The sequence below is a fragment of the Ovis aries genome, chromosome 14 (assembly GCF_016772045.2).
Source record: "Ovis aries strain OAR_USU_Benz2616 breed Rambouillet chromosome 14, ARS-UI_Ramb_v3.0, whole genome shotgun sequence".
Classification (NCBI taxonomy): Eukaryota; Metazoa; Chordata; class Mammalia; order Artiodactyla; family Bovidae; genus Ovis; species Ovis aries.
Window position 1 is genome coordinate 63,328,313 of NC_056067.1, and position 10,223 is coordinate 63,338,535.

Sequence of the window (10,223 nt, forward strand, 5' to 3'; positions counted from 1 at the left end):
GGGTGTGTTGCCATTTCCTTCTCCAGGAGATCTTCCCAACCAAGGGTTCGTCTCAGGTCTCCTACATTGCAGGCAGATTCTTTATCGTCTGAATCACCAGGAAAGCCCACCAGCAACATAATGCAGTTCAATATTTCCTCCCACAATTAACATTGCCATTGTTTCCATTTACTTTTATCATGGACATGGTGGGATTCTGGCATCGTACTTTCAGTCTCAGTGCAGCATAACACTGACGTGAAATACACCATAAATTTAAAAATAGAGGTATGAATACAATGCTAGATTTCTAATTAAAAAAACAGGTATGCAACAAGCAGCAAAGATTTACTGTATAGCACAGGGAACTATAGTCAATATCTTGTAATAACCTAAAATGCAGAATAATTTGAAAAATAATGTACCCGTGTTTGTATAACTGAAAATCACCTTCCTGTGCACCTGAAACATTGTAAGTCAACTACACTCAATAAAATATGTATATTATGAGATTAAAAATGGAACCAGTGAAATAAATAAATTTTAAAATGAAATGAAAGAAAATGAAGTCACTCAGTCGTGTCCGACTCTTTGCAACCCTATGCAGTATAGGCTGGCAGGCTCCAATGTTCATGGGATTTCCACACAAGAATACTGGAATGCATTGCCATTTCCTTCTCCAAATAGTGCAGGCCAGCTGCAGCATACTCCCTGATGGTCTGTGTGCTCACTCTCACATTCCAACTCTGCATACAGTGTATTAACATGGGCACCCTGAGCTGTCCAAAAGAGTCTCAGCCCAGATGATGAGTTTGTGGAAGGTCCCTGGAAGGAAGTCAGAGGCTGAGTCCCAGGACCTCCCCACCACTCACTGCACAGCTCAGCTCAGGAACCCTTCCAGGTTTCACCAGCATGACTCTAGAATCCCAGTGCCCCCACCTCACCCCCCAACAAGTTCCCAGGGCTCAAGTGAGACATGGGTCCTTGGAGCCCTGCGAGGATTCACCTGCAGGGTTTGGGGTCCTCTGGCCCAGAATCAGCCCTGGAAGTGAGAGATTTGCCACTGAAACCATGGGTTGTTTGTCTCCCCGTCAGGATCCCTGGCCCCTACAGCTGCCCAAGCCCTGAGGTTCCTGTTAACTGGGGGCGGGGTGGGCATCCTGTGCCCTTTTGCGGTCCCCTCCCTGCCCTGCACATCTGGCCAAGGCAGAGAAGCACAGAGGGGATGGAAGGCATGGCTGCAGCTCTGAGCGCCCAGGCGCCCCACCCCCGCTCTGAACAGATGAGGAGACCACGGGGCCCTAGAGGTCAAACAGGATGTGGTCCCTGGAGGGTGTCACAGCCTTTTGGGGTTCCCACAGCCGTGGGCCCACTGCAAGGGGGCGGCCCCTCTGTGGACCTGGCTCTGATGTCTCCAGGCAGGGCTCAGGAGGCATCTAGTCCCGACCTGAGGTCTCACCTCTTTCTCTTTCTGCCTGGTCTGACCGCCTGCTCTAGAGGGTGGGACCTGGGTTCTCGTCCTGAGTCAGCCCTGGACAGTCTGGTTCCAAATAGGACTCAGAATTTTATTTTCCCAGTCTCATCCAGAAATGGAATTTACTTCTCGTCTTGGGTCAGTTCATAAATTATTGCAGAGCACCTACTCTGTACCAGACATTGATGCTATACAGAAGAAATACACCCATGACCCAGGTAAACCCATCCTCTGTAGGTGCTTGAAGAACTAAGATTCTGCAGAATGTGAGCATCAAATGCTGATAATCAATTATTTTTTTAAAAGAAGAAATGTGAGGATAACTGGGCTCCATGTCTACACCGTACACATTAAAAAAAAAAAATGAAGCTCCTGAACTCTGGTCCAAGCACTTCAAAGCAAAAAAAAAAAAAAAAAAAAATTGGGAAAAAATGAAAACAGTGACAGATTTTCTTTTCTTGGGCTCCAAAATTACTGTGGATAGTAACTGCAGCCATAAAATTAAAAGACCTTTCTCCTTGGATGAAAAGCTGTGACAAACCTATACAGTGTATTAGAAAGCACTGTGCCAACAGAGGTCCGTATAGTCAAAGCTGTGGTTTTCTAGTAGGCATATACAGATGTGAGAGTTGGACATAAAGAAGGCTGAGCACTGAAGAACATGTTTTTAGACTGTGGTGCTGGGCAAGACTCTTGAGAGTCCTTTGGACAGCAAGGAGATCAAACCTATCAATCCTAAAGGAAATCAACCCTGAGAATATTCATTGGTAGGACTGATGCTGAAGCTGAAGCCGCAATAGTTTGACCACATGATGCTAAGAACTGACTATTGGGAAAGACCCTGATGCTGGGAAAGATTGAGGGCAAGAGAAGAGGGTGACAGAGGATGAGACGGTTGGATGACATCATGGACTCAATGGACTTGAGTTTGGGCAAACTCTGGGAGATAGTGAAGGACAGAGAAGCCTGGCATGCTGCAGTCCATGGGGTTGCAAAAGTCACACATGACTTAGTGACTGAACAACAACAACAATGTCTACACTCTACTTGAGGGAACAGCTGCTTGAGGAGGTGGAGCGCCATGGGGGAGGAGTGAGCACATTCTAGAGAGAAAAGAACATTCCACAGAACCCTGGGGACACAGGCACTTACTGAGGGGGGGAAGTTGGTGGTGGTCATGTCAGTTGCTGTCCACTGTTCAAGGGTGATGAGTTTATTTTTTAGAAAAATGGAATATACAAGCAAGAGAATCTATGATAAAAACATTTATGATGGTCATATTTTATTAGCAGCTATAGAGAAAAAGGAAATTAGAGTTTAAATTTAATTTTTTTAATTAAAAAGATAATTCTTGATCTTCAATTATTCCAATATGAGTGTGTCAACTAGCATTCTAAATGATTTATGTGGATTTTCCATATTAAAATTGCCCCTTAATAAGGTAAAAACCCATTAACAAGTGATGGAAATGATAATCTTCCTATGTGTCTACTTTCGATTGGGAGTAGAAAAGTAACTTGTTAAGCCTGAGTGTTTTCAGAAGACCTGGAATGAGAGAGCACACAAATGTTAAATGGCCCATTTTCCGTGTGTGTGTGGTAAAGCATCACTACGAACAAAGCTAGTGGAGGTGATGGAATTCCAGTTAAGCTATTTCAAATCCTGAAAGATGATGCTGTGAAAGTGCTGCACTCGATATGCCAGCAACTTTGGAAAACTCAGCAGTAGCCACAAGACTGGAAAAAGTCAGTTTTCATACCAATCGCAAAGAAAGGCAATGCCAAAGAATGCTCAAACTACCACACAATTGCACTCATGTCACCTGCTAGTAAAGTAATACTTAAAATTCTCCAAGACAGGCTTCAGCAATACGTGAACTGTGAACTTTCAGATGTTCAAGCTGGTTTTAGAAAAGGCAGAGGAACCAGAGATCAAATTGCCAATATCCGCTGGATAATCAAAAAAGCAAGTGAGTTCCAGAAAAATATCTATATCTGCTTTATTGACTATGCCAAAGCCTTTGACTGGGTGGAGCACAATAAACTGTGGAAAATTCTGAGAGAGATGGGAATACCAGACCACCTGACCTGCCTCTTGAGAAACCTGTATGCAGGTCAGGAAGCAACAGTTAGAACTAGACATGGAAAAACAGAGTGGTTCCAAATAGGAAAAGGAGTACGTCAAGGCTGTATATTGTCACCCTGCTTATTTAACTTCTATGCAGAGTACATCATGAGAAACTCTGGGCTGGAGGAAGCACAAGCTGGAATCAAGATGGCTGGGAGAAATATCAATAACCTCACTTATGCAGATGACACCACCCTTTTGGCGGAAAGTGAAGAAGAACTAAAGAGCCTCTTGATGAAAGTGAAAGAGGAGAGTGAAACAGTTGGCTTACAGCTCAACATTCAGAAAACGAAGATCATGGCATCTGGTCCAATCAGTTCAGTTCAGTTCAGTTCATTCGCTCAGTCATGTCCAACTCTTTGTAACTCCATGAATCGCAGCACGCCAGGCCTCCCTGTCCATCACCAACTCCCGGAGTTCACTCAGACTCACATCCATCGAGTCAGTGATGCCATCCAGCCATCTCATCCTTGGTCGTCCCCTTCTCCTCCTGCCCCCAATCCCTCCCAGCATCAGAGTCTTTTCCAATGAGTCAACTCTTCACATGAGGTGTCCAAAGTACTGGAGCTTCAGCTTTAGCATCATTCCTTCCAAAGAAATCCCAGGGTTAATCTCCTTCAGAATGGACTGGTTGGATCTCCTTGCAGTCCAAGGGACTCTCAAGAGTCTTCTCCAACACCACACTTCAAACACATCAATTCTTCGGCGCTCAGCCTTCTTCACAGTCCAACTCTCACATCCATACATGACTACTGGAAAAACCATAGCCTTGACTAGACGGACCTTAGTCGGCAAAGTAATGTCTCTGCTTTTGAATATGCTATCTAGGTTGGTCATAACTTTTCTTCCAAGGAGTAAGCGTCTTTTAATTTCATGGCTGCAGTCACCATCTGCAGTGATTTTGGAGCCCAAAAATAAAAGTCTGACACTGTTTCCACTGTTTCCCATCTACTTCCCATGAAGTGATGGGACTGGATGCCATGATCTTCGTTTTCTGAATGTTGAGCTTTAAGCCAACTGTTTCACTCTCCTCTTTCACTTTCACCAAGAGGCTTTTTAGTTCCTCTTCACTTTCTGCCATAAAGGTTGGTGTCATCTGCATATCTGAGGTTATTGATATTTCTCCCGGCAATCTTGATTCCAGCTTGTGTTTCATCCAGTCCAGCATTTCTCGTGATGTACTCTGCATAGAAGTTAAATAAGCAGGATGACAATACACAGCCTTGACATACTCATTTTCCTATTTGGAACCAGTCTGTTGTTCCATGTCCAGTTCTAACTGTTGCTTCCTGACCTGCATACAGATTTCTCAAGAGGCAGCATAGGTGGTCTGGTATTCCCATCTCTCTCAGAATTTTCCACAGTTTTTTGTGATCCACACAGTCAAAGGCTTTGGCATAGTCAATAAAGCAGAAATAGATGTTTTTCTGGAACTCTCTTGCTTTTTCCATGATCCAGAGGATGTTGGCAATTTGATCTCTGTTTCCTCTGCCTTTTCTAAAACCAGCTTGAACATCTGGAAGTTCACAGTTCACGTATTGCTGAAGCCTGGCTTGAAGAATTTTGAGCATTACTTTACTACTGTGTGAGATGAGTGCAATTGTGTGGTAGTTTGAGCATTCTTTGGCATTGCCTTTCTTTGGGATTGGTATGAAAACTGACCTTTTCCAGTCCTGTGGCCACTGCTGAGTCTTCCAAAGTTGCTGGCATATTAAGGGCACCACTTTCACAGCATCATCTTTCAGGATTTGAAACAGCTCAACTGGAATTCCATCACCTCCACTAGCTTTGTTCTTAGTGATGCTTTCCAAGGCCGACTTGACTTCACATTCCAGGATGTCTGGCTCTAGGTGAGTGATCACACCATCGTGAATATCTGGGTTGTGAAGATCTTTTTTGTACAGTTCTTCTGGGTATTCTTGCCACCTCTTCTTAATATCTTCTGCTTCTGTTAGGTCCATACCATTTCTGTCCTTTATCGAGCCCATCTTTGCATGAAATGTTCCCTTGGTATCGCTAATTTTCTGGAAGAGATCTCTAGTCTTTCCCATTCTGTTCTTTTCCTCTATTTCTTTGCATTGATCGCTGAAGAAGGCTTTCTTATCTCTCCTTGCTATTCTTTGGAACTCTGCATTCAGATGCTTATATCTTTCCTTTTCTCCTTGGCTTTTCGCCTCTCTTCTTTTCATAGCTATTTGTAAGGCCTCCCAAGACAGCCATTTTGCTTTTTTGCATTTCTGTTCCATGGGGATGGTCTTGATCCCTGTCTCCTGTACAATGTCACGAACCTCATTCCATAGTTCATCAGGCACTCTATCTATCAGATCTAGGCCCTTTAATCTATTTCTCACTTCCACTGTATAATCATAAGGGATTTGATTTAGGTCATATCTGAATGGTCTAGTGGTTTTCCCTACTTTCTTTAATTTGAGTCTGAATTTGGTAATAAGGAGTTCATGATCTGAGCCACAGTCAGCTCCTGGTCTTGTTTTTGTTGACTGTATAGAGCTTCTCCATCTTTGACTGCAGAGAATATAATCAATCGGATTTCGGTGTTGACCATCTGGTGATGTCCGTGTGTAGAGTCTTCTCTTGTGTTGTTGGAAGAGGGTGTTTGCTATGACCAGTGCATTTTCTTGGCAAAACTCTATTAGTCTTTGCCCTGCTTCATTCTGCATTCCAAGGCCACATTTGCCTGTTACTCCAGGTGTTTCTTGACTTCCTACTTTTGCATTCCAGTCCCCTATAATGAAAAGGACATCTTTTTTGGGTGTTAGTTCTGAAAGGTCTTGTAGGTCTTCATAGAACCATTCAACTTCAGCTTCTTCAGCATTACTGGTTGGGGCATAGACTTGGATAACTGTGATATTGAATGGTTTGCCTTGGAGACGAACAGAGATCATTCTGTCATTTTTGAGATTGCATCCAAGTACTGCATTTCGGACTCTTTTGTTGACCATGATGGCTACTCCATTTCTTCTGAGGGATTCCTGCACACAGTAGTAGATACAGTGGTCATCTGAGTTAAATTCACCCATTCCAGTGCATTTTAGTTCGCTGATTCCCAGAATGTCAACGTTTACTCTTGCCATCTCCTGTTTGACCACTTCCAATTTGCCTTCATGGACCTGACATTCCAGGTTCCTATGCAATATTGCTCTTTACAGCATTGGACCTTGCTTCTATCACCAGTCACATTCACAGCTGGGTATTGGTTTTGCTTTGGCTCCATCCCTTCATTCTTTCTGGAGTTATTTCTCCATTGATCTCCAGTAGCGTATTGGGCACCTACTGACCTGGGGAGTGCCTCTTTCAGTATCCTGTCATTTTGCCTTTTCATACTGTTCATGGGGTTCTCAAGGCAAGAATACTGAAGTGGTTTGCCATTCCCTTCTCCAGTGGACCACATTCTGTCAGACCTCTCCACTATGACCCGCCTGACTTGGGCTGCCCTGCGGGCATGGCTTAGTTTCATTGAGTTAGACAAGGCTGTGGTCCTAGTGTGATTAGATTGACTAGATTTCTGAGTATGGTTTCAGTGTGTCTGCCCTCTGATGCCTCTTGCAACTCCTACCATCATACTTGGGTTTCTCTTACCTTGGGTGTGGGGTATCTCTTCATGGCTCCTCCAGCAAAGCACAGCCACTGCTCCTTACCTTTCAGTTCAGTTCACTTCAGTCGCTCAGCCATGTCTGACTCTTTGCGACCCCATGAATCGCAGCACGCCAGGCCTCCCCGTCCATCACCAACTCCCAGAGATCACTCAGACTCGCATCCATCGAGTCAGTGATGCCATCCAGCCATCTCATCCTCGGTCGTCCCCTTCTCCTCCTGCCCTCAATCCTTCCCAGCATCAGAGTCTTTTCCAATGAGTCAGCTCTTCAGATTTGGTGGCCAAAGTACTGGAGCTTCAGCTTTAGCATCATTCCTTCCAAAGAAATCCCAGGGCTGATCGCCTTCAGAATGGACTGGTTGCATCTCCTTGCAGTTCAAGGGACTCTCAAGAATCTTCTCCAACACCACAGTTCAAAGCATCAATTCTTCGGTGCTCAGCCTTCTTCACAGTCCAACTCTCACATCCATACATGACTACTGGAAAAACCATATCCTTGACTAGATGGACCTTAGTCGGCAAAGTAATGTCTCTGCTTTTGAATATGCTATCTAGGTTGGTCATAACTTTTCTTCCAAGGAGTAAGCGTCTTTTGATTTCATGGCTGCAATCACCATCTGCAGTGATTTTGGAGCCCCCCAAAATAAATTCTGACACTGTTTCTACTGTTTCTCCATCTATTTCCCATGGAGTGATGGGACCAGAAGCCATGATCTTCGTTTTCTGAATGTTGAGCTTTGAGCCCACTTTTTCACTCTCTTCTTTCACTTTCACCAAGAGGCTTTTGAGTTCCTCTTCACTTTCTGCTATTAGGGTGGTGTCATCTGCATATCTGAGATTATTGATATTTCTCCCGGCAATTTTGCCGCTGCCCTTCCTGACCTTCAACGTGGGATAGCTTCTCTAGGCCCTCCTGCGCCCGCGCAGCCACCGCTCCTGGGGTTGCTCCTCCCGGCTGCCGCCCCTGGCCTTGGGCGTGGGGTAGCTCCTCTCGGACGCTGCCCCTGACCTCAGACGTGGGGTGTCTCCTCCTGGCTGCCACTGACCTCGGACGTGGAGTAGCTCCTCCCAGCCACCGCCCGGACCTTGAATTGGGTAGCTCCTCTCAGCTGTTCCTGCGCCGTCGCAGCCTGGCACTCTTGGCCGCTGCCCCTGACCTCGGACGTGGGGTAATTCCTCTCGGCCTCCCTTAGTGCACTGGCTCGCAGCCACCCACGCTTAGTGCGCTGGCTCACAGCTGCCTGCTTAGTGGTCCCATCACTTCATGGCAAATAGATGGAGAAACAGTGGAAATGGTGGCTGACTTTAGGTTTCTGGGCTCCAAAATCACTGCAGATAGTGACTGCATCCTTGAAATTAAAAGACTTACTCCTTTGAGGGAAACTTATGACCAACCTAGATAGCATATTGAAAAGCAGAGACATTACTTTGCTAACAAAGGTCCGTCTAGTCAAGGATATGGTTTTTCCAGTGGTCATGTATGGATGTGAGAGTTGGACTATAAAGAAAGCTGAGCACCAAAGAATTGATGCTTTTGAACTGTGGTGTTGGAGAGGACTCTTGAGAGTCCCTTGGACTGCAAGGAGATCCAACCAGTCCATACTAAAGGAGATCAGTCCTGGCTGTTCATTGGTAGGACTGGTGTTGAAGCTGAAACTCCTATACTTAGGCTACCTGATGTGAAGAGCTGACTCATTTGAAAAGACCCTGATGCAGGAGGAGAAGGGGACGATAGAGGATGAGATGGTGGGATGGCATCACTGACTCAATGGACATGGGTTTGGGTGGACTCCAGGAGTTGGTGATGGATAGGGAGGCCAGGCATGCTGAGGTTCATGGTGTTGCAAAGAGTCAGACAAGACTGAGTGACTGAACTGAACTAACTGAACATATGTTATGAAATGATTGCACGTGCAGATATATCACACAGCAGTGTGGTATATGCTCACTCACAACAGCAACAAGAATTGGAGGTGCAGCATGTCTTCATTTCTAGTGATCCTGACATTTCTCTTACTAAAACCGTTCTTGGGTTATTTAGTCCTAAGGCAGGAGAAAGTACACACACACACAGAGCTCAGTGAGCAGCTAAGGCTCCATATAGCTTGACCTTCACCCCATTTGCCAGCTTAGTTCACACTGGGGTCCTCATGGTGTTATCCTCTTCAGCCATCTGCTTGGTTGTGCCAAGCCACATTGTACCACCATTTGATAATTTAAAAGGCACGAGATTCTCAAACCCTTTGCTTTGGTGAAAAGAAGCAAAAGAGACAAAATGCTCAATTATTGATGGATTAACACAACACATGCAAAGCCTCCCCAGGGCAAGTGTTCCTTCTGCAGCCCTTCAGTGATCCAGAGTGAAATGTCCAGTAGAGTTTTCTGTGATGATGGGACTTTTCAAACATTGGCTCTGTCTAGCACCATGGCACCTGGCCACATGATGCTACTGAGCACGTGAAATGTGGTGGGTGTGACTGAAGAACTGAATGCTTTACTTCACATACGTGTAGAGTCATTGTCTGTATCACGTGCAGAGTCATTGGGTGAGTACTTTATTGGCCAGTGCGGATCCAGACTAGGGGGATCTTGTTGTCCTGTGTCTACCCCTGGAACCCAAGCCCCCTCACACACATGGCTGGGGAAAGGCTGAGGGGGCTTCCCCGGTGGCTCAGTGGTAAAGAACCCACCTGCCAATGCAAGAGGCATGAGAGACGTGGGTTCGATCCCTGGGTCAAGAAGATCCCCTCAGAAGGGAATGGCAACCCACTTCAGGATTCTTACCTGGAGAATCCCATGCACAGAGGAGCCTAGCAATTTACACAGTGTCCATGAGGTCACAAAGAGTCAGACGTGACTGCATCAACGTAGCACGAGCACACCCAGCCTCATATGGCTAGTGGCACCATATTGGCTGTCTCAAACAGAATATACTTCATCTTTTTATTTTGCCAACTAGCATTGGCTTTATTATTTTTCATGGAAAGCATTTTATTTTAAATATAGCAGTGTGCATGTGGCAATCTTAAG